The sequence below is a fragment of the Rhinatrema bivittatum genome, chromosome 1 (assembly GCF_901001135.1).
Source record: "Rhinatrema bivittatum chromosome 1, aRhiBiv1.1, whole genome shotgun sequence".
In the NCBI taxonomy this organism is placed as follows: Eukaryota; Metazoa; Chordata; class Amphibia; order Gymnophiona; family Rhinatrematidae; genus Rhinatrema; species Rhinatrema bivittatum.
In genome coordinates, this window is record NC_042615.1 from 803,267,839 (window position 1) to 803,287,272 (window position 19,434).

Here is a 19,434-nt window from a genome sequence, read left to right on the forward strand (position 1 = left end):
TTAAGTAGCACTCTTTAAATCAATTAGGCTTATTTTGCCAAAATTGAATTTTTTAATACAAATTTCAATTCTTGTGAAGGTCAAGATAATTTCCTGTAGCATAAGCCTATTATAAACAAAGTGCTTATTCTCATAAGGCTTTAAAATGTCTTCAGCACAAACTAAACTTCCTTAGATTTTTTCACTTCATTTTTCTTCCAAACAACTAACTAAGGCCTAGATTCATCAAATATAGCAGAAATAGTGCCCACGATAAAAAAGGTGTGGTTATGGTAATTTTCCAGGTACTGCATTACACAGCTTTTAACCACAATGCACATTAAATTTATCACACCTGCAGTGACCAGTCAGGCTTTTATTGCATTTTGAACAAGAAAGGGAGGGAGGAAGAGAGAGAGAGACTCACAAAAAAAGTTAACTATTTATACAACTCTAAGAGAGGGCACTAGCAATTTGGAGTGAGGTTTGTAGGGTGGGGGGGCAATTTTACTTGCACAGTCATACATACGAACAGCACAGTTACCATCAGTGAAGATTTAATGTGATTTGGAGGGATGAAAAATGAAAGAAGAATAGATTTGTACCATGTTCTTTTTACCTAGCTTGATGCACTATCTGCTGCAATCAAGCAAGGTAGAGAGAACATAAGATAGATAAGAACACAAGAACATGCCATACTGGGTCAGACCAAGGGTCCATCAAGCCCAGTATCCTGTTTCCAACAGTGACCAATCCAGGCCATAAAAACCTGGCAAGTACCCAAACATTAAATAGATCCCTTGCTACTGATGCCAATAATAGCAGTGGCTATATTCTAAGTCAACTTAATTAATAGCAGGTAATGGACTTCTCCTCCAAGAACTTATCCAAACCCTTTTTAAACCCAGCTACACTAACTGCACTAACCACATCCTCTGGCAACAAATTCCAGAGTTTAGTTGGCTTTGCGATGCTGCTTGAGATATTTAACGTGTGAAGAGAGCATTTATAGCACAAAAACAAATGTCCTCTCCCCCATGCTGACCTGTAAAAGTTATTACATATTAATCCTTACAAAATAATATGATAAATAAGGATGCATAAGCAATTGCAGGTTGGCCCTGATTCGGATGATTCGAGTTTGACAAAAATTTTGGATCCACCGGGTGCCAGGCATTATATATAATTTTTTCTCAGTGATTCTATGTAAAATCCACAGCAGATCTGCCAAAATCAAAGCTGTTCCACTGAGTCAAAGAACTACTTTCTGGATTTTCTCTTGCCAGCTTTGGATTTCTCCCAGCTCTGAAATGAATTTTGTTGCAAGTATGGATTTTCTATTAAAAAAAAAAAAAAAAAAAATATATATATATATATATATATATATATATATATATATATATATATAAAGCACTGTCTGTTCTCTCACTATTTTTCGGGATGATGTACACTTAAATTAAGTGTTTGATAACTTCTCAGCAAGGCTCTCTTACAAACAGGCATTTCTTCTCAAAGTTTGCTCAGCAACTTGGTCTGCTTCAGCTTTGAGAGATGGAAGAGGAGCTTAAACCAAACCTGGTGTACTTGACGCCAGACCCTCCTGTCTTAATTGACTGCCTAAATCCTGATGCTTTCTGGCTGGTACTTTGGTTGGGCTTGGTCCTTAGAGACAGAGACAGTTACTTACTTACACCGACACCCATGACAGCCTTGTGCTTGCATATTTCGATGTAAGAAATATGATGCTTGTTGTCTGTTAGTTCTTTGGTTTAAATAAAACATGGATTGAAACCTGACAGCACACCAGGGCAGTCCCAAACAGCCAGTACAGTAGGGTGTCCAACAGCTTGACAGAAAGCCACTTTGAAAGCTGAAAAAAGTTTTTTCAGCCTTTTAAATCAGCAATTCAATTTAAAACCTGGCTAGAAATGTCCTGGAAAGCAGGACTGGGAAAATCCCACCATCCTACAAAGCCTTGACAGGCGATATCTAGTCGGAAACATCGAAAACTGAAGCACGTCGTCCTAACTTAGAAGTGAATGAGTCTTTCCAGAACTTCCTGCTGCTTAGAGAGGAAAGCTAAGAGATGGTAGGGCCTGCAAGCCCCTACCTCTTCCTCTGGCAACCCCCAACAAGGTTATCTTAATTCTATAAGTTCTCTCTGCGTTCTTCTCTCCTTTCAGCAGCTAGCCCACGAAGCAAAAAGTGAACAGTGAGCTTTGGAGGTTACTATAAGAGCTATCGTATTTCCAACCAAGCAGGTTAAAACTTGTGTGAAGCTCGTGCAACAGCTTTTTCCTATGTGCAAGAATCCCACTTCTTTTGGCACATAGTGATTTGCCTTTGCTCTAAGACATGATAATGACTACCCCTGATAAATTATACCGTCAGTTCCTAAATATTAGATGCTTGCATCACCTTGCTTGCATTACTTGGGAACACCAGTGTTTATATATGCATTGGGAAATTCAGCACCTACTGAAGAGTCACACACATTTTGGAGGTGCTAATTCAAATGTGCCTGCAGAACAGCAAATTTCAAAGCCACCACTGGCAGTTCAAACTTCTGAGATTATCCCAAGGATTCCCTGGGAGTCTGTTGATGCACACCGTTCCAGCTCCATAATTGCTGACCCTGTGGTTATACTGATTTGCAAGAACAAAAAAAGACAGCTAATTGTGAATTAAGCTAAAACATTTAGAAAGAAACAAACAAACAAAAAAAATGAGCTTCTCATTTGCAGGTCAATTACATTAATAAGGCAATGATTCATAAATAACTATGGTCTGATTTATCAATAGTTTTCCCCTATGGGTGCCAAATTAGAAAAAAATCATTGATAAATTAGGCTTCAGAAAATGCAAACAAGTGGTGGTTCATACAGGGAGGCCAAAATGTCCTTTTGAATAAAAGTTACATTTATGCGGAGTGTGGGCATAACTTAATTGTTAATATAGTGGTTCTCAAGCCAGTCTTCAAAATTAGCCCAACCAATCTGGTTTTCAAGACAATCAAAACATGCAAATTAGGCTTATAACACGCAAATAAAGTTCTTGGGTACTGCGGTGATGGCCACTCCCACAGGGAGGAGCCCTGTGAAGAACCACAGTACTAGGCTAGAATCTATACACACAGACATAGAGAAGTTGTATTTATTTTACAGCTTGATGGTACTGCCCAGGGAGTGGGCAGCAGTGAAGGTAACCCAAAGAAGTAGTCCAGGGGTCCTCAGCAGAGGAGACCAGTCTCACATTCGAGTAGATGATAGGCAGCGCGATGTAGCAGGGACAGGTCCCGGATGTAGACACAGAGCACTGAAGCTGAGACAGACTGAAAGGGTTATTACTCACTGAAGCAGACAGCTGTATAGTTAAAGGTCTTGGCAGGCAGAAGTTGTCAGTGGCAGGCACCAGATTAGGGAGAGCAGGCCCTCAAGGAGTGAGTACCCGGTATCCCAAGATAGTTACCTGAAAGACAACAGAAGGGCCCCCGAGGAGCGGGTACCCAGGTTAGTGAAGAATTACCCCGAAGGGCAGAGAGAGCTTCCTGCGGCAGCTGGGAAGCGGCAGAGCAGCTTAGACCGGAGGTAATCCATTCCTTGCTAACTCAGTTTGTTAGCAAACGAAGGGCAGGCTAAATACCAGGATGTGATGACGTCACTCAGAGGGGACGCCCCCGAGGTTCCCACCATGAAGTGGATAAAAATATGGGTGGCATGCATGTGCGCACCCCTAGGAGACCCTCAGGAAAATCATGGCAAACACCGTCGCTGTTGCTGATCCGGGGAAACCGGAGAGAGTGGCATGAAGACATGGCAGCAGCCATCTTCCCAAGGCTTGAGGAGAGAGAAGGAAGAAAGGTGAGGCACAGAGGTCGAAGCCGTCTGAGACCGACGGATGAAACAGTACCCCCCTTCAAAGGGCCCCCTCCAGACCCCCTACCTGGTCTAGGTTTTTGAGGATGTGATCGATGAAATTGATGAAGCATCTCTTTGTCTATAATATTAGCCAATGGTTCCCAAGAGTTTTCTTCTGGTCCGTATCCCTCCCATGACAGGAGGTATTCCCAAACTCTGCCTCTCTTCCTTACATCAAGGATGGCATCAACCTTATATTCGATGTCTTCATCTGCATCAACTGGTGTAGGTTCAGGTATCTTGGTGGAAAACTCACTAAGAACAAGCGGTTTCAGCAGCGAAACATGGAATGCATTGTGAATCCTCATAGCTGGAAGGAGTCTCAGACTATAGGTGAGTGAGCCCAACCGTCGGAGAATAGGAAAGGGTCCAACAAAGCATGGAGCAAATTGAGCAGATGGAAGCTTAAATCTCAGATGTTTAGTAGAAAGCCAAACTTTATCTCCAGGCTGGAATCCAGGAACCTTGCTTCGGTGAGCATCATAGCCTTTCTTTGCTCTTTGTCCTGCTTTTTGGAGCATCTCTTTAGTCTTTCTCCAGAGCTGCTGTATATCTTTGGCAGTAGATTGAGCTGCCGGGGACAACACAGAAAGTGTCGTCCATAGACCACTTCAAATAGACTAGATCCAGTAGATGACGCTGGATGCAAATTGATGGCGAATTCAGCCCCGGGCAACAGTTCAGCCCAATCATTCTGTCGAGAACCGACATATGCGCAGAGGAACAGTTTGAGAGTTCTATTCATCCTCTCAGTTTGGCCATTTGACTGAGGATGATACACAGAGGTGAAGTCAAGTATGATGTCGAATTTCTTACACAAGGCTTTCCAGAACTTTGCTGTAAATTGAGCTCCTCTGTCGGAAACAATATGTTTAGGCATGCCATGTAGGCGAAAGATGTGACTGATGAATAGCTTAGCAAGTTCCATGGCTGATGGCAAGCCAGTGAGAGCCATGAAGTGAGCCATCTTTGAAAACTGATCCCCCGTAACCCAAATGGTATTGTTACCTCTGGAAAGTGGCAGGTCCACCACAAAATCTGTTCCAATATGGGTCCAGGGTTCAACCAGTGCTGGCAAGGGTTGAAGCAGGCCCCAAGGCCATCCAGGCGGAGGTTTCTGTCTGGCACAATTGGAACAGGAGGCTACATAAGCTAGAGTGTCTTCTTTCATGGTGGGCCACCAGTAGTACCTTTGTAGCTTGGCCAGTGTTCGCTGTTGACGAGGGTATCCAGCCAATTTCGAATCATGAGCCCATCTTACCAATTTCTTTCTTAGATTGCAGGGTACAATGGTCTTGCCCAGGGGTACAGGATGTGTAGCTGAGAGAACCACTCTGTTTGGGTCAGTAATATGCTGGGGTTCATCAGGTACATCCTCTGAGAGGAAAGAATGAGATAATGTGTCTGCTCTGACATCCTTGTCACCAGGGTGATATTTCAGCAAAAATTCAAATCTGTTGAAGAACAGGGACCACCTCGCCTGTCTGTGGTTGAGGCGTTGAGCGTGTTGGAGGTACTCCAGATTTTTGTGATCATTGTAAACAGTAATCTGATTTTGTGCACCCTCAAGCCATGGGCACCATTCTTCAAATGCCATTTTTATTGCCAACAGCTCTTTATCCCCAATGCCATAGTTCTTATCCGCTGGCAAGAAGCGTCAGGAAAAGAATGAACAGGGGTGTAAGATCTTTGAATCACCGGTCTGGCTTAACACGGCTCCTACACCTACATCAGAGGCATCAACTTCTACAATGAAGGGTCGAGTAGGGTCCAGATGGCAGAGACATGGTTTGTTTTGAAAGGTGTCTTTAAACATCTGGAACACAGTCACAGCTTCCATTGACCAAGTAGTAGCATTGGCTCCCTTCTTAGTTATTGCTGTTAATGGAACAGTCAACAAAGAGTAATTTTTAATAAAGGTCCGGTAGTAATTGGTAAATCCCAAAAATCGTCTTAGAGCTTTTAGGCCTGTGGGTTATGGTCATTTTTAAATACTCTCAAGCTTCTGAGAGTCCATTTGGAAACTGTTGTTTGAGACAATGTAACCTAAGAAGGGCACGGATTCTTTATGAAATTCACATTTAGATAATTTGGTGTACTAGCGTTTCTCGCAAAGTCTCTGCAGAACTCTTTTGACAACTTCCTGATGGGATTGCAGGTCCTGAGAAAATGGCAAGATGTTGTCTAAATAGACAACGACACGTTGGTATAGTAAATGATGCAGAATATCGTTCATTGTGTTTTGGAAGACAGCCGGGGCATTGCACAAGCCGAAGGGCATCACCAGGTATTCAAAGTGTCCATCCAGGATATTAAAAGACGTCTTCCATTCATCGCCAGAGCGGATGTGAACTAAATTATATGCTCCTTTGAGGTCAAGTTTGGAGAATATCTTGGCTCCCTGTAACCTATGAAATAGCTCTGAGATGAGAGGTAAAGGGTAGCGGTCCTTTATGGTGATCTCATTCAGACCTCTGTAGTCAATGCACGGACGTAACGTTCTGTCCTTTTCCCCCACGAAGAAAAATCCTGTGCCAGCAGGAGACTTAGAAGGTCTTATGAAGCCTTTCTGAAGATTCTCCTGGATGTACTCTGACATCGCCTTATTCTCCACTATGGAGAGGGGGTAGACCCTTCCTTTGGGTGGTTCCGTATTTGGCTTCAAATTAATTGTGCAGTCGTATGAGCTGTGTGGAGGTAACACATCAGCAGCTTCTTTTGAGAATACATCTTGGTAAGATGCATATTGAGGCAGCAACCCAGGCAACAACAGAGTAGCTGGCATGCATGGTATTGGAGAGACTTCCATTAAGCATTTGCCATGACAGTCTGGACCCCAACGTGAAAGCTCCAAAGTGGTCCAGTTCAATTGTGGCATGTGTTTCTGCAGCCATGGTAGCCCAAGTACCAAAGAGTTCATGGCCTTTCTAGCACAAAGAAGGATATAGTCTCTATATGAAGAGCACTGGTACTCAAGTACACTTCTTATGTTCTTATGTTCTTATGCATAGGCTCTTCCATCTTAGCCACCCTAGTATCAGAGCAGGGTTGGTAAGAGGTGGTGAATGGGAACAAACCCACGAAGGCTTCTTGGGCATCCGACTCTCCCTGTGATGCTCTTGGAGACGATGGTCAATTAGGCCTGCCAAGTCTATAAGGTCCTCCAGAGAGGAAGGGAGCTCCTGTGCAGCTAGCTCATCTTTCAGCTGTGGGGAGAGTCCATGATATCTTGGAGGCAGTCTTCCTGCCAAGCGAGCTCAGTAGCCAAAGTATGAAACTCAATGTTATAGTCTAAAAGACTTCTTTGACCTTGACGGAGACGTAGTAAGCTGGTGCTTGCCACTGCATGTTGCCCAGGATCATTGAAGGTCCATCTGAATACAACCACAAACTGAGCCAATTCTTTCAGCAATGAGTCCAAGTGTTCCCATAAGGGGGAAGCCCAAGCCAGGGCCTTTCCTTCAAGGCGGGATAGAATGAAGGTGACTTTTGTCAACTCATCCTGGAAGACAGAGGGCTGCAGAGCGAGCTGCATATAACATTGGTTAATAAACCCTCTGCGGAGTTTGGGGGGGCGTGAGGGCACTGGAAGTGCCATCAAGGCTTGAGGCATTGATGGAGATGGCTGTGGATGAGGAGGAGCCAGAAGAGGAACAGGATTATTGGTAAGGGCATCAAGCCGGGCATGAAGACGATCCATGGAGAAGGCCAGTGCCTCAAGAAACTGCTGCTATTCTTGTACCTTAGAGGCCAGGCCTGGGATGGCCTGGAGGGCACGTGGCTCCACAGAGTCCATGGCCTTTGCAACCTGTTGCGTCGTAGATAGACCCTTGGGCCGAGGTGGGATTGACGCAACCCATAAGTGAGAATCTACGGGTCCCCACCGTTGGCAAATGGAGTGGGCTGAAGATAGAGCTGCTGGAGCTTCACCTATACCAGTCCTCAATCCCCGGGGGTTGAGCCTTTGGGTGCTGGCCGGCAGGACTTAGGTGGGCCTCGAGGTTGTTTTGTGAGAGTAGTTGGTTCAGTCCAGAGACCACAGTGCTTGTTTGTAAGACTCATGTTGAATTAGTAATCCATTTGGGTTTTCAGGATATCCCCAATGAATAAGGGATATCCTGAAGACCCAAGCAGATTGATGTTCACAAGGACTGGAAATTGCCGAACCCAGTCCTACCCTGGACTGGGTTTGGTACTGGAACTCGGGGCCAATGGAACGGAGAGTAGCTGGAGGCACTCGAGCAAAGATAGGCCAAAGCCTGATAAGTCCACATCCAGGGAGTAGGCTAGAAGAGGCATCAATAACAGGCTTGGATCAGGGCTGGCGGCAAATGGAGGTCGTGGCAAGCAATGTAGAATTCTGAACACGGAGAAGTCTATAGCGTAGTCAATCAAGGTGATGGTCTGATCACGGAGAATGCAAGCATAGTCAATCGTAGCAGGGGTCTGGGTCTGGAGACAGGCAGAAGAGTAGTTGGGCGTAGCAAAGGTCTGGGTCTGGAGATAGGCAGAAGAATAGTCAGGTGTAGCAGAGGTCTTGGTCTGGAGATAGGTAATATAGTAGTCAGGCATAGCAGAGTTCCAGGTCTGGAGATAGGCTGAAGCGTAGTCAAACAAACCAAAGTCGATATCCGTAAAGTCAGTCCAACACATAGACAGGACAGGAACAAAGAAGACAGGAAGCTGGAACAATGAAGGTCAGGGACAAGGATTAGAGAGGATTCTCTATCAGCAACAAGTCAAGGAGTACGAGGAAACCTGTTGCAAAGGCAATGCTATGGAGCGAGGCCTGAGCTTATATACACAGGAGAGTCTGATGTCAACATCCGGGGCCACGGCCAGGTTCCTGCCACGGGCCCTTTAAAAGGAAAAGCAATGCGCGCACGCCTAGGAAGGAGTGTGTGCATCTCTCCACGGTCCACGCAGAGAGGCCCGACGAGCAATGGCATTTTGGCTGTCAACACTGGGACCATGGCAGAGCCGGAGGCACCGGGGCGGCCCGAGGTCAGAGCCAGCGGATTACCACCACCAGCGAAGAGGAACCAGGAGCTGGAGTCCGTGCAAGAAGGTGAGGGGGCTGCGCCATGGATCTGTTGTGGGCAGCACGCATAACAATCAATGCTTTGTGGTACTCTGTATTGACTTTGTTCATATTTTATTTTCAGTTTTCTCTCCATAATAGGACTAGGTTAGGTGTGCTTGTTTGTAAGACTCATGTTGAATTAGTAATCCATTTGGGTTTTCAGGATATCCCTAATGAATTAGGGATATCCTGAAAACCCAAGCAGATTGATGTTCACAAGGATTGGAAATTGCCTACCCTTGGCCATTATAGTCCAAAAAATATTCAACAAATGTAAACAAAGAATCAAAGAGACAGACAAGAACATCCGACTTGGTTAATGAGTGATCTTCTACAAGTGATTAACCTTCTATATCTGGCAACTGGAATATATCCTTAGCCTTAAAACTGAACTAGCATACCAGACTAGACTGGCATATTGTTTTTTTCTGCAGTCATCTACTATGTTATTGTGTAGCATACCACAACCGTAAAACACAGTTTGAGAATTTCACTAGGGAAATTCTGGAGGGAAACTAGTGAAAACTGCAAATAATGATGATTTGATCTGCTACCAACAACTAAGACATGGCTCGGAAAATATTTTACTTTCTCTCCTAAAACGAATAGAATGGCATTCCATCAGTTAGCAATCATTGCTGTGGTTGCATGTTAATAGTAAAGAGCAGTAAGAAGAACCCAACCATTGACTGAGACTTAAAATAGATGAGAAATTAAGTGCCAGATGTGCTCAAAGATTTCACCCATTTTGGACCTGAAAAAAATATATTTGACCCTAAGTCTAAATTGTACCATTCTGAGATCTTTCAAAAAAATATACCTTACAAACAGGTATGGATTGGTAACTTTTAAACTGGTGCGCAGGTGCACATATACACACGCTCATTGTCCCATGCCCAGGGACGTGGCCATTTTATAACATACAAACGTATAAGTGTGCATGTTATAAAATAGCCTGAGCATGCTCACATGTGCATGCAATTTTAAGTGGGCATGCCTATGCACGCAGATGCTGCTTCTGATGCATAAGTGGGGGAATTTGAAAAGACACGCACGCCGACACCATCACCAGCTCGGGCGAATTTCTATTGCATCGCACTCTTTAACAATTAATGACGATATTAAAAATATCGGACGATAATTTAAATCGTTAAAAAACGATTCACATCCCTACAGAGAAGCACAACCAAAATTATAAAGGGGATGGAACGATTCTGCGAGGAAAGGCTAAAGAAGTTAGGATTCTTTTGTTTGGAGAAGAAACAGCTGAGGGGAAATATGATAGAGGTCTATAAAATATTGAATGGAGTGGAATGGGTAATCTCTAATCTTTTGTTTCCTCTTCCAATAAAGCACAAAGACTAGGGGACATTCAATGAAGTTTCTAGATGATATATTTAAAACAAATTGGAGAAAATATTTTTTTACTGAATGCATAATTAAACTCTGGACTTTGTTGCCAGAGGATGTAGTAAAAACCGTTAGTGTAGCTGGGTTTAAAAAAAAAGGTTTAGACAAGTTCCTGGAAGAAAAGTCCATAAACCATTATTAAGTTGGAGATACAGAAATCCACTGCTTATTCTTGGGGTAAGCAGCTTGGAATCTATCTACCCCTTGGGATCCTGCCAGGTACTTGTAACCTGGATTGACCACTACTGGAAACAGGATACTGGGCTTGATGGACCTTTGGTCTGATCCAATATGGCACATCTTATGTTCTTTGTAATATAGCTAAGGTACAGATTATTAGATGAAAACTATATTCTAGTACTGTGCGTTCTATATTCAAAGCTTCTATATATATTGTGTAGACAATGTCTTTAGAAATGAAAACATGTCTTCTATACTGAAAATGCAAATTTTTCCCTTAGCTGTCAAGAGATTGGAGTTACCTATTTTCTATTCAAATCTGCAAAACATCTTATATTCAGAATAGCTAGGGTTTAAATCTGGTCTTGATACAGAACAGCTACTAATAAATTGATTTTTTTCTGTTTCACATCTGTTTAGCTGCAGCTATTTATCTCAATTTAATGCACATTCATTTTGAAATTGAATTGAAATTGTTTTGTTTTTTTTTTAACTATAGGAACAGGCCTTTAACAAAATCCAAAAATATACATTTAGGAACATCAATGGAACAATTGTGGGATAACCAATTTTCATTAAATGCAGACATAATGTAATGTTAAGAGTCCAGATTTTTAAACTAGGAAAATTCTTCATTAAACTTCCATCCTAGAGAAAATTTGCAGCATTTCTGTTCTCAATTGTGTTTAAGACAGCAAGGTTATTTATAGGGGACTGCTTGGTACAGAATGGCACTGATTTTTCAACCTATTCTTGAAGTGTAACCCAACAAGTTGGTTTCATGACACGCACAAAATATTTATTTATTTATTTGAAATGTTCTTAGAGTATGCAAATTCCAACATTGTTCAATGCAGCAAACATAATATACACTCATAATAAGATACAATAAATAATACAAAATCAAATACTAAACAAATGTAAAATGAAATATATATATAAAAACACTTAAAAATATTTAATTCCTAAATGCTTCATTAAAATACAGAGCTTTTAAATAATTTTCTAAAAATTTTAATATCCTGGAGTTCTGCTGGCAAAGTATTCTACAGGGTCAGTGCAAGTCAAGTAAATGCTCTAGTTGCTGTAAAATTAAGTTTATAATTTTGCAAAGAGGAGAGAGATAACAAATGATCATTAAAAGTCCTCAATGAGGGCACAGGAACATAGTTAATGATATTAGAAGCTAAGGAATAAGGATTTCAAGTATTTAATAACTTAAACACAATTACCAAGATTTTGAACTAAGCCCTCCACTTCACTTGAAGCCAGTAGAGAGATTATACAGTACTGGTGTTATATGTTTAGTACACTTAATGCCAGACAAGATTCTTGCAGTAACTATAAAAGCCTTGATATACTTTTGGGTAGACCAACCAATAAACTATTACAATAAATCAGTTTTTCTAATAAAAACTATACATTGTGTAACAGACCAACAATTCCTTCGACAACCAGTGCCTAAGAAGAATGTTATTTATATTTTTAAAAAAACCCTCATTTTCTCTTCCCTTTTACTATGCGTTTTCAAATCCAGTCTTGAATCTAACATGAGAGTCCTAAGTTCTCCAGCCTCCCTAACTAAACACAATGAGATCCCACCTTATTTTAAATCGGCAGGTACATTTTCGGATCTTTTTTTTCCTGATCCACAATATTGACGTCTCTCTGATATTTAAATCTAAAAACATTATCCTTCATCCATGAAGAGAGAGTATCCATGCAGTGGTTAAATCTACTGAAAGGAAACTCATTATTTTCACTAGAGATATAAAATTGGACATCATTTCCATAACAAATACTCCCCGGACTTTGTCCCTATCATGTGAAGGGGCAAAGTCTGGTTGGTGCCATTTTGAAAAATGGTGCCGACTGGGCCCGGAGCTGGGGGAAGTTGGGTCCCATTGAGAGAGCTTATTCAACTTTTGAAGGTTTGTGAGGTATGGGATGGGGGGCCAGGGTGCTTGGAAGTGTATGTGGGGGGGGGGGGGAGGGGAATCCACCTGAACCACAAAGATTTTTTTTGGATACATTTGGGGGGGAGGGGTAGCACTATACTCCCAATGAGGTAACATCACTATTGGGGTGGGGGAGAGAAGGAGGCCCGGGTCATGATATATGTAATTGTAAAGGGAGCAGAGGCACTTTTTATTTTGAAAGGACAGTGCTGGGGGTGGGGAATCCATTGCCATGCGTGAAGTTTAATTTTTTTTTTTAACTTTGGGGTGTTGGAGCCGACTCGAGTGGCAGCCCCAGGTTGAGCTGGGGGTCAGCCGAAACCCCCAACTCAACTCTTATTTTTTGGTGAGCTAGTTTTCAGAGGCTGTCCCTTTACAGCAATAGTGGACCCTTGAAGTTGGGGCTGCCATTGCACCTAAAGGGCCACTAGCCACGTTGTTTTGTCCTGTGGTGTTTGGCTGCAAGACAAAGCAAAGTGCCATAGAGCCACAATGTTTTTTCAGGGGAGGGGCATACTTTCACAGCAACACCCTCCCACACCATAGTGAGACCCTCCCACAAAAACATTGTAGCTTAGCGGCTCTAGTGTAATTTATTCAGCTAAGAGGCTTCTTCCTGTATGTACCCATCCTCTTCACCAGTTAGCCGGCTAACTACTTAGCCAGATAAGTAGTTAATCAGCTAAGTAGCAACTGCTGAATGGTGCTGGATATTCACACATGGCTACTTAGCCAGATAAATCCCTACTTATCTAGTTAAGTAGCATTGAATATCAACCTTTGTGTTTATTGATTATCTACACCTATTGGTTAAGGTCAAAGACCATGTGAGAAAAGAGTGTAATAGAACATTGCAATTTAATGGCATGTTGCTATTCCTCATTCCCCTAGAGCATTGCTTCTCACCCCCAGTCCTTGAAACCAACTGGTCAGTCTGGTTTTCAGAGTAGGCACAAATGAGTATGCAATTGTATCCTTTGCATATTCAAATGTGATTATCCTGAAAACCAGACTGGACGATCAGTCCTGGACTTTGACAGGTGAAAATCACTGTCCTAGAGGGGTTTATTTTAGTATCCCCTTGATAAGTCAAGATCATATGCGTTAGTAAACTTTCCCTTTTGCATTGTGGTTGTTACATGTACATAGTGTTGAAAATGTGGACCCTTGAGCCGGCTCGAGGGTTGAAGGATCCACTGAAGGGAGGCCTACAGTGGTGCTCGTAGCCGGGAGGCGGAATAGGACCAGGAGACCTGACAGGACCTTCACCTATACCAGCCCTTGTTCCTCACAAGTTGAGGCCTTGGGTGCTGGGCCGGCAGGTCTTAGGCGAAGGTCTCCTGACGAAGGAAGTCCGGTAAACAGTCCGAGTCAAGGCAGGCAGAAGACTTGCGAAGATGGAGACGGTCCAGAGGTCATGTCGGGAAGCCGAGGTGCAAGACGAGGAACCGGGCCAGAGGTCGGGGCAGGCAGAAGACTAGCGAAGTCAGAGAGCACGTCAAAGGTCAGGACGGGCAGCAGACATAAGAATCCAGGAACCAGGCCGAAGTCAAAACTGAAGAAGCAAGCAGGAGCAGGAGTGGAACCACAGGAGCAGGAGTGGAGCTGGAGCAGGAAGGAACACATGGATGGAGGCAGGATCACTAGAGCAGGATCAGGAACAAGCAGGAACACTGGAATGGGATCAGGAACAAGCAGGAACAGCAAGGACACAAGGAGTCGACCTGTTGCCAAGGCAAAGCATGGAGATCTGCAGGACCCTTATATAGTCCCCAGATGATGACGTGGGATTTGGGGCTGGGCTGAGGTTTCCCGCCGCAGCCCCTTTAAATCCCAGGTTGGTGCGCACGCACACGTCTAAGGAGTGGAGCTGCCTGAGGAAGTCGGCGGCGTCTCCCTCGTGGGGAGGACGCCATGGGAAGGCCCCGACGCGGCCCGAGCCAGAGCGGGAAAGCCAACGGTGAGTGTTGGAGAGTGCAGGAAGGTGAGGGGGACCTGGCCAGGGCTGCCTGCGGCCGGGGCTCCCAACACATAGAAGCCTCAAAAGTAGAACTTTAGCCCCTATGTCAACTATTTAACACTTCTATAGTGCCATTCGATGTACACAGTGATGTACAAAAACACAGAAGAAACAGACCCTTATCAGTAGAATATACAATCTAATCAAGACAAACATACAGAGCAAAAGAGACTTTCAGAATTTCATTTGTTAAGGAAATGGTTAAAATCAATTCAGTTGTAAATGAGGTAATCATGGATTAAAATTTAAAAGCAGCCTCAAAAAGGAGGGCTTTTAGGTTGGATTTGAATAAGGCATGAAACATGTTAGAGCTCTACAAAATAATGAGTGATGTGGAACACGTAAACAGGAAAAGGTTATTTAGGACTAGGGGATACTTCATGATGCTAATAGATAGCAAATCAGAGATAGCAAATCAGAGAAAGTATTTTTTTTTTCACTCTGCTCACAATTAAACTATAGAATTTGTTGCCATAGGATGTGGTGAAAGCAGATAGTAGAGATGTGAATCGGAACCGGTATCGGTTCGGATTCCGGTTCCGATTCACATCCTGAAATTTGCGCCGAGCCGATAACCAAAAAATACAGCCGACTCTTTAAAATGAGTTTGTTAGTATCCCCCCACCCTCCAGACACCCCCCAAAAATGTTTAAATACCTGGTGGTCCAGCGGGGGTCCCGGGAGCATCCCTCCGATATCTGACAAAATTGAAAATATCGGACGATATTTTCAATCGTCAGATAAACGATTCATATCCCTATCAGATAGTGTAGCTGGGATCAAAAAGGGTTTGGACACATTCCTGGAGGAAAAATTCATAAACCTTTATTAGCTATATAAGAAAATAAGAAATTGCCAAATGTCCATCAAGCCAGCATTTTGTTTCCAACAGTGGCTAGTCCAGGCTGCAATTACCTGGCAAGTACTCAAATACTAAGTAGATCCCATGCTACTGATGCCAGTAATAGCAGTGGCTAATCCCTTATTCAACTTGATTAATAGCAGTTAATGGAATTCTCCTCCAAGAACTTATCCAAAGCTTTTTTTTTTTAAACCCAGCTACACTAACTGCATTAACCACATCCTCTGGCAATAAATTCCAGAGCTTAATTGTGCATTCAGTTAAAAAGATTTGTTTCCGATTAGTTTTAAATGTGTTCCTTTCTAACTTCAAGGAGTACCCCTCCTAGTCCTTCTGTTATCATAAAGAGTAAATAACCGATTCACATCTACCCTTTCTAGACCTCTCATGATTTTAAAGATCTCTATCATATCCCCCCTCAACTATTTTTTCTCCAAGCTGAACAGCCTTAACCTCTTTAGCCTTTCCTCATAGGGGAGACATTCCATCCCCTTTATCATTTTGGTCGCCCTTCTCTGTACCTTCTCCAGTGCAACTATATCTTTTTTGAGATGTGAAAACCAGAATTATATATAGTACTCAAGGTGCAGTCTCACCATGGAGAGATGCAGAGATATTATGACATTTTTCATTTTATTCACCATTCCCTTCCTAATAATTCCTAACATTCTGTTTGCTTTTTTGACTGCCACAGCACACTGAGCCAATGATTTCAATGCATTGATTATCCATATAAAGCCTTGATCTTTTTCCTGGGTGGTAACTTCTAATATGGAACATAACATCATGTAACTACTAGAGATGTGAATTGGAACCGGAATCGGTTCGGTTTCGGTTCCGATTCTAATCTTACAATTTTTATAGTCCGGCACGATTGGTTTTTTGTTTATTGGCTGCACCCGAGCCGATAAACAAGAAACCCACCCCGACCCTTTAAAAATGACCCCTTTGCTTCCCGAACCCCCCCAAAACCGTTTTAAAATTACCTGGTGGTCCAGTGGGGGCGCAGGGAGCATTCTCCCACTCTCGGGCCATCGGCTGCGCTAATAAAAATGGCGCCGATGGCCCTTTGCCCTTACCATGTGACAGGGTATCTGTGCCATTGGCCGGCCCCTGTCACATGGTAGGAGCACTGGATGGCCGGCACCATCTTTAAAGGTTTTCCCGCCCTCCCCCCAAATAACTCCCGTTAGTGGACACTAACCCATTAACGATTTTTCACGATAAATCGGGGGAATTTCTATTGTATCGTGCACTCTAACGATTTTTGACGATTTAAAAAATATTGGACTATTTTTTTAAATCATCAAAAAACGATTCACATCCCTAGTAACTACATCATGGGTTATTTTTCCTTATATGCCTCACCTTGCACTTGTTCACATCACATTTCATCTGCTATTTGGATGCCCAATCTTCCAGTCTTGCAAGATCATCCTGCAATTTATCACAATCTGCTTATCCTTGGTTATGATCAAGAAGGATTGGATCTGTTCTTTATGACCTTGTCAGATACTTATGACATGGTTGGCCTTTGTTCAAGAAAGGATGCTGGGCATGATGGACCTCTGGGCTGACCAAGTATGACATTTCTGTTGTGAATGTGGAGGCGCACTTAGAGAGTGAACCCCTGTGCCGTGACGTGAGCTGCACAACCCCGGACTTGCGTGGTCTATGCCACTGGCAAGCGAATGCATCCAGGCATGGGCTGACTGAAACAGGAACACTTGGACATCCAACGTGCACCAGGAACTGAGACCCAGCAACGCAATGCTGGTCTCTGAGTTAGCCCTCAGGCTACTCAAAAGCCCTTTAGGACTGCCACTTAGAATAGGTTTGTGTGTGAGTACAAACGAAGGCTGAGGACTCAAGACACGGCATGACTAAGGCTTGGACATGACTCTGAAGAACTGGAACAAGTTGAAGGCTCAGGACTTGGAAACATGATGAAGGCTTGGGACATGGAAACACGAACAAAGGTTCTGAGAGAGTCTGGCACCACTGTGCACCCTACACAACCCTGGGGCTGGTCATGGACCATGCCAATAGTGGTACAGGGGTAGGCTCAAAGACTTGAAACAGACGGAAGCTGGAACTAGAACTCTGAAGACCAGGGACAGGATTCAGGAATTTGGATTCAGGAACAGACTCAGACTCAGGAACTTGGATTTAGAAACTCAAATTCAGACTCAGGATCTCAGATTCAGGAACTTGGAAGACTCTGAAGAGTAGAACCAGAGGAAGACTCAGGTAGGTCACTGACTAGGAACAGGAACCAAAGACTTGAAAACAGGCTGAAAACTTCGACTCAGGAAACCAGGAAGACACAGAAACTAGGAACATGGTGAAGACTTGGATACCAGAAACATGATGGGAGACCAGAAACAAAGATATGGAGGAACTCCCATAATGCAGACAGGAAACAGAAGACCTTGAAGAACCTGGAGACCACAGGAATCCCTTCAAAGGCCAGAAGCAAAGACTGAAGAGCCCTTTTATAAGGACGTCATGAGGAGGGGCTGCAATGCTTTTCCCACCATGGTCCATTTAAATTCTAAGCAGAGGCGAGTGTGCACCTAGGAGGACTGCACACCACGTTGAGGCTCACCCCGAAACTAATAGCGCCCACAACATGCAAATACATGTTGATGGCCCTATTAGTTATTCCCACGCGATTCAGTAAGTAAAATATGCAGCCAAGCCACACATTTTACTTTCAGAAATTAATGCCTACCCAAAAGTAGGCGTTAATTTCTGTCGGCACCAGGAAAATACTGCTGGCACTGGGAAAATACTGAATCATATGCACAGGAGAGTGGCCTGTGCACGCGCCGGGAGAGCGGGCACTCGCCCGCTCTCCTGCGACTTTTACTGAATCGGCCTGTAAGTGAGGTAGCATGATGAACCAACTCAGGAAGACTATTCCACGTATATGGTGCAGCCAGGTGGAAAGCACAAAGTCAGAAGTTATTGGTAAAGGAGAAAGGCAAGCATATGATTTGCCTTATGAGTAGAGTTCCCAAGGAAGGGTGCAGGGAGAGATAAGAGAGGAGAGGCAGTGAGGCGAAGCAGAGTGATGGCTCTTGTAGGTATGTAAGAGCAGCTTGTATAGGTAACTATTTTTTCTAAATTGTTTTGATTAGAAACACACAGTAAATATTATTCACAGTTATACAGAGTCTGAGCAATATATTATCCTTTTGCAACATTGATAAAGGAAGGAAGACAATATCTGCAAATGAAGAAATAAAATAGGTGCATCATTTGTATATATTAAAGAAAATAATCTGCAGCAAATGTAACATTTAGCGATTATGATGTAAAAAGAAGTGAATGTGTAAGATTAAGGTATTGGGGTTTAATATTTAACGATTACATTTTCCTTTGAATGCAACCACAATCACTAAAAAAAATACGCCCCAGGATGAGGTTATGTTGAGAATGGTAATGCATGTCCAACTCATATTTTTTTAAATTATTTAAATCTTTATTGATCTTCCATCAGTATTCAGTCATTTGCATGAGAGTCTTATCTTTTTATTTTACCATTGGAAGCCTTCTTATTCAGGTACCATCAGTCGACTCAAAAGAACTAAGTATGGGTCCTCTACCTATTGTACGACAGCCAATATTCATCCAGTGTTCCCAGTTTTCAATAATAAGAAATCAAACTTTGAATAGGCCCCCAAAAATTGGAAGGCATTATGAATTTGCATGAAATCCGTGCACAGAGGGCATGCTAATCTTTTCTGAATCATGCCAATCAATTTTAATGCATAAATACATGATTGCACAGCACATGCACACTATAATCACAACGGCAATGCCAAGAATAAAGAAAGATACAGATTCCTCTGGAAAGCCAATGGTCCACCAGAGCCAGCTGCAGGTAACATATAATGAGGTCTCCAGAGTAGTGTAGGCAATATCAGGTTTTGTAGCCCTCAAATACACATGCTGCATTTTAAAGCTAAGCAAAAAATGGTTTACTATCTCTGTCTCTTTCATTTCCCCTTTTGCTTCTC

General features: G+C 43.0%; 1 non-coding gene across 1 annotated transcript; it reads right to left on the reverse strand.

The window, feature by feature from the left end:
* Positions 1-19,095: 19,095 nt before the first annotated feature.
* Positions 19,096-19,201, reverse strand: LOC115082779. Its single transcript, XR_003854269.1, has one exon. It is a non-coding gene; the product is annotated as a U6 spliceosomal RNA (small nuclear RNA).
* Positions 19,202-19,434: the final 233 nt, after the last annotated feature.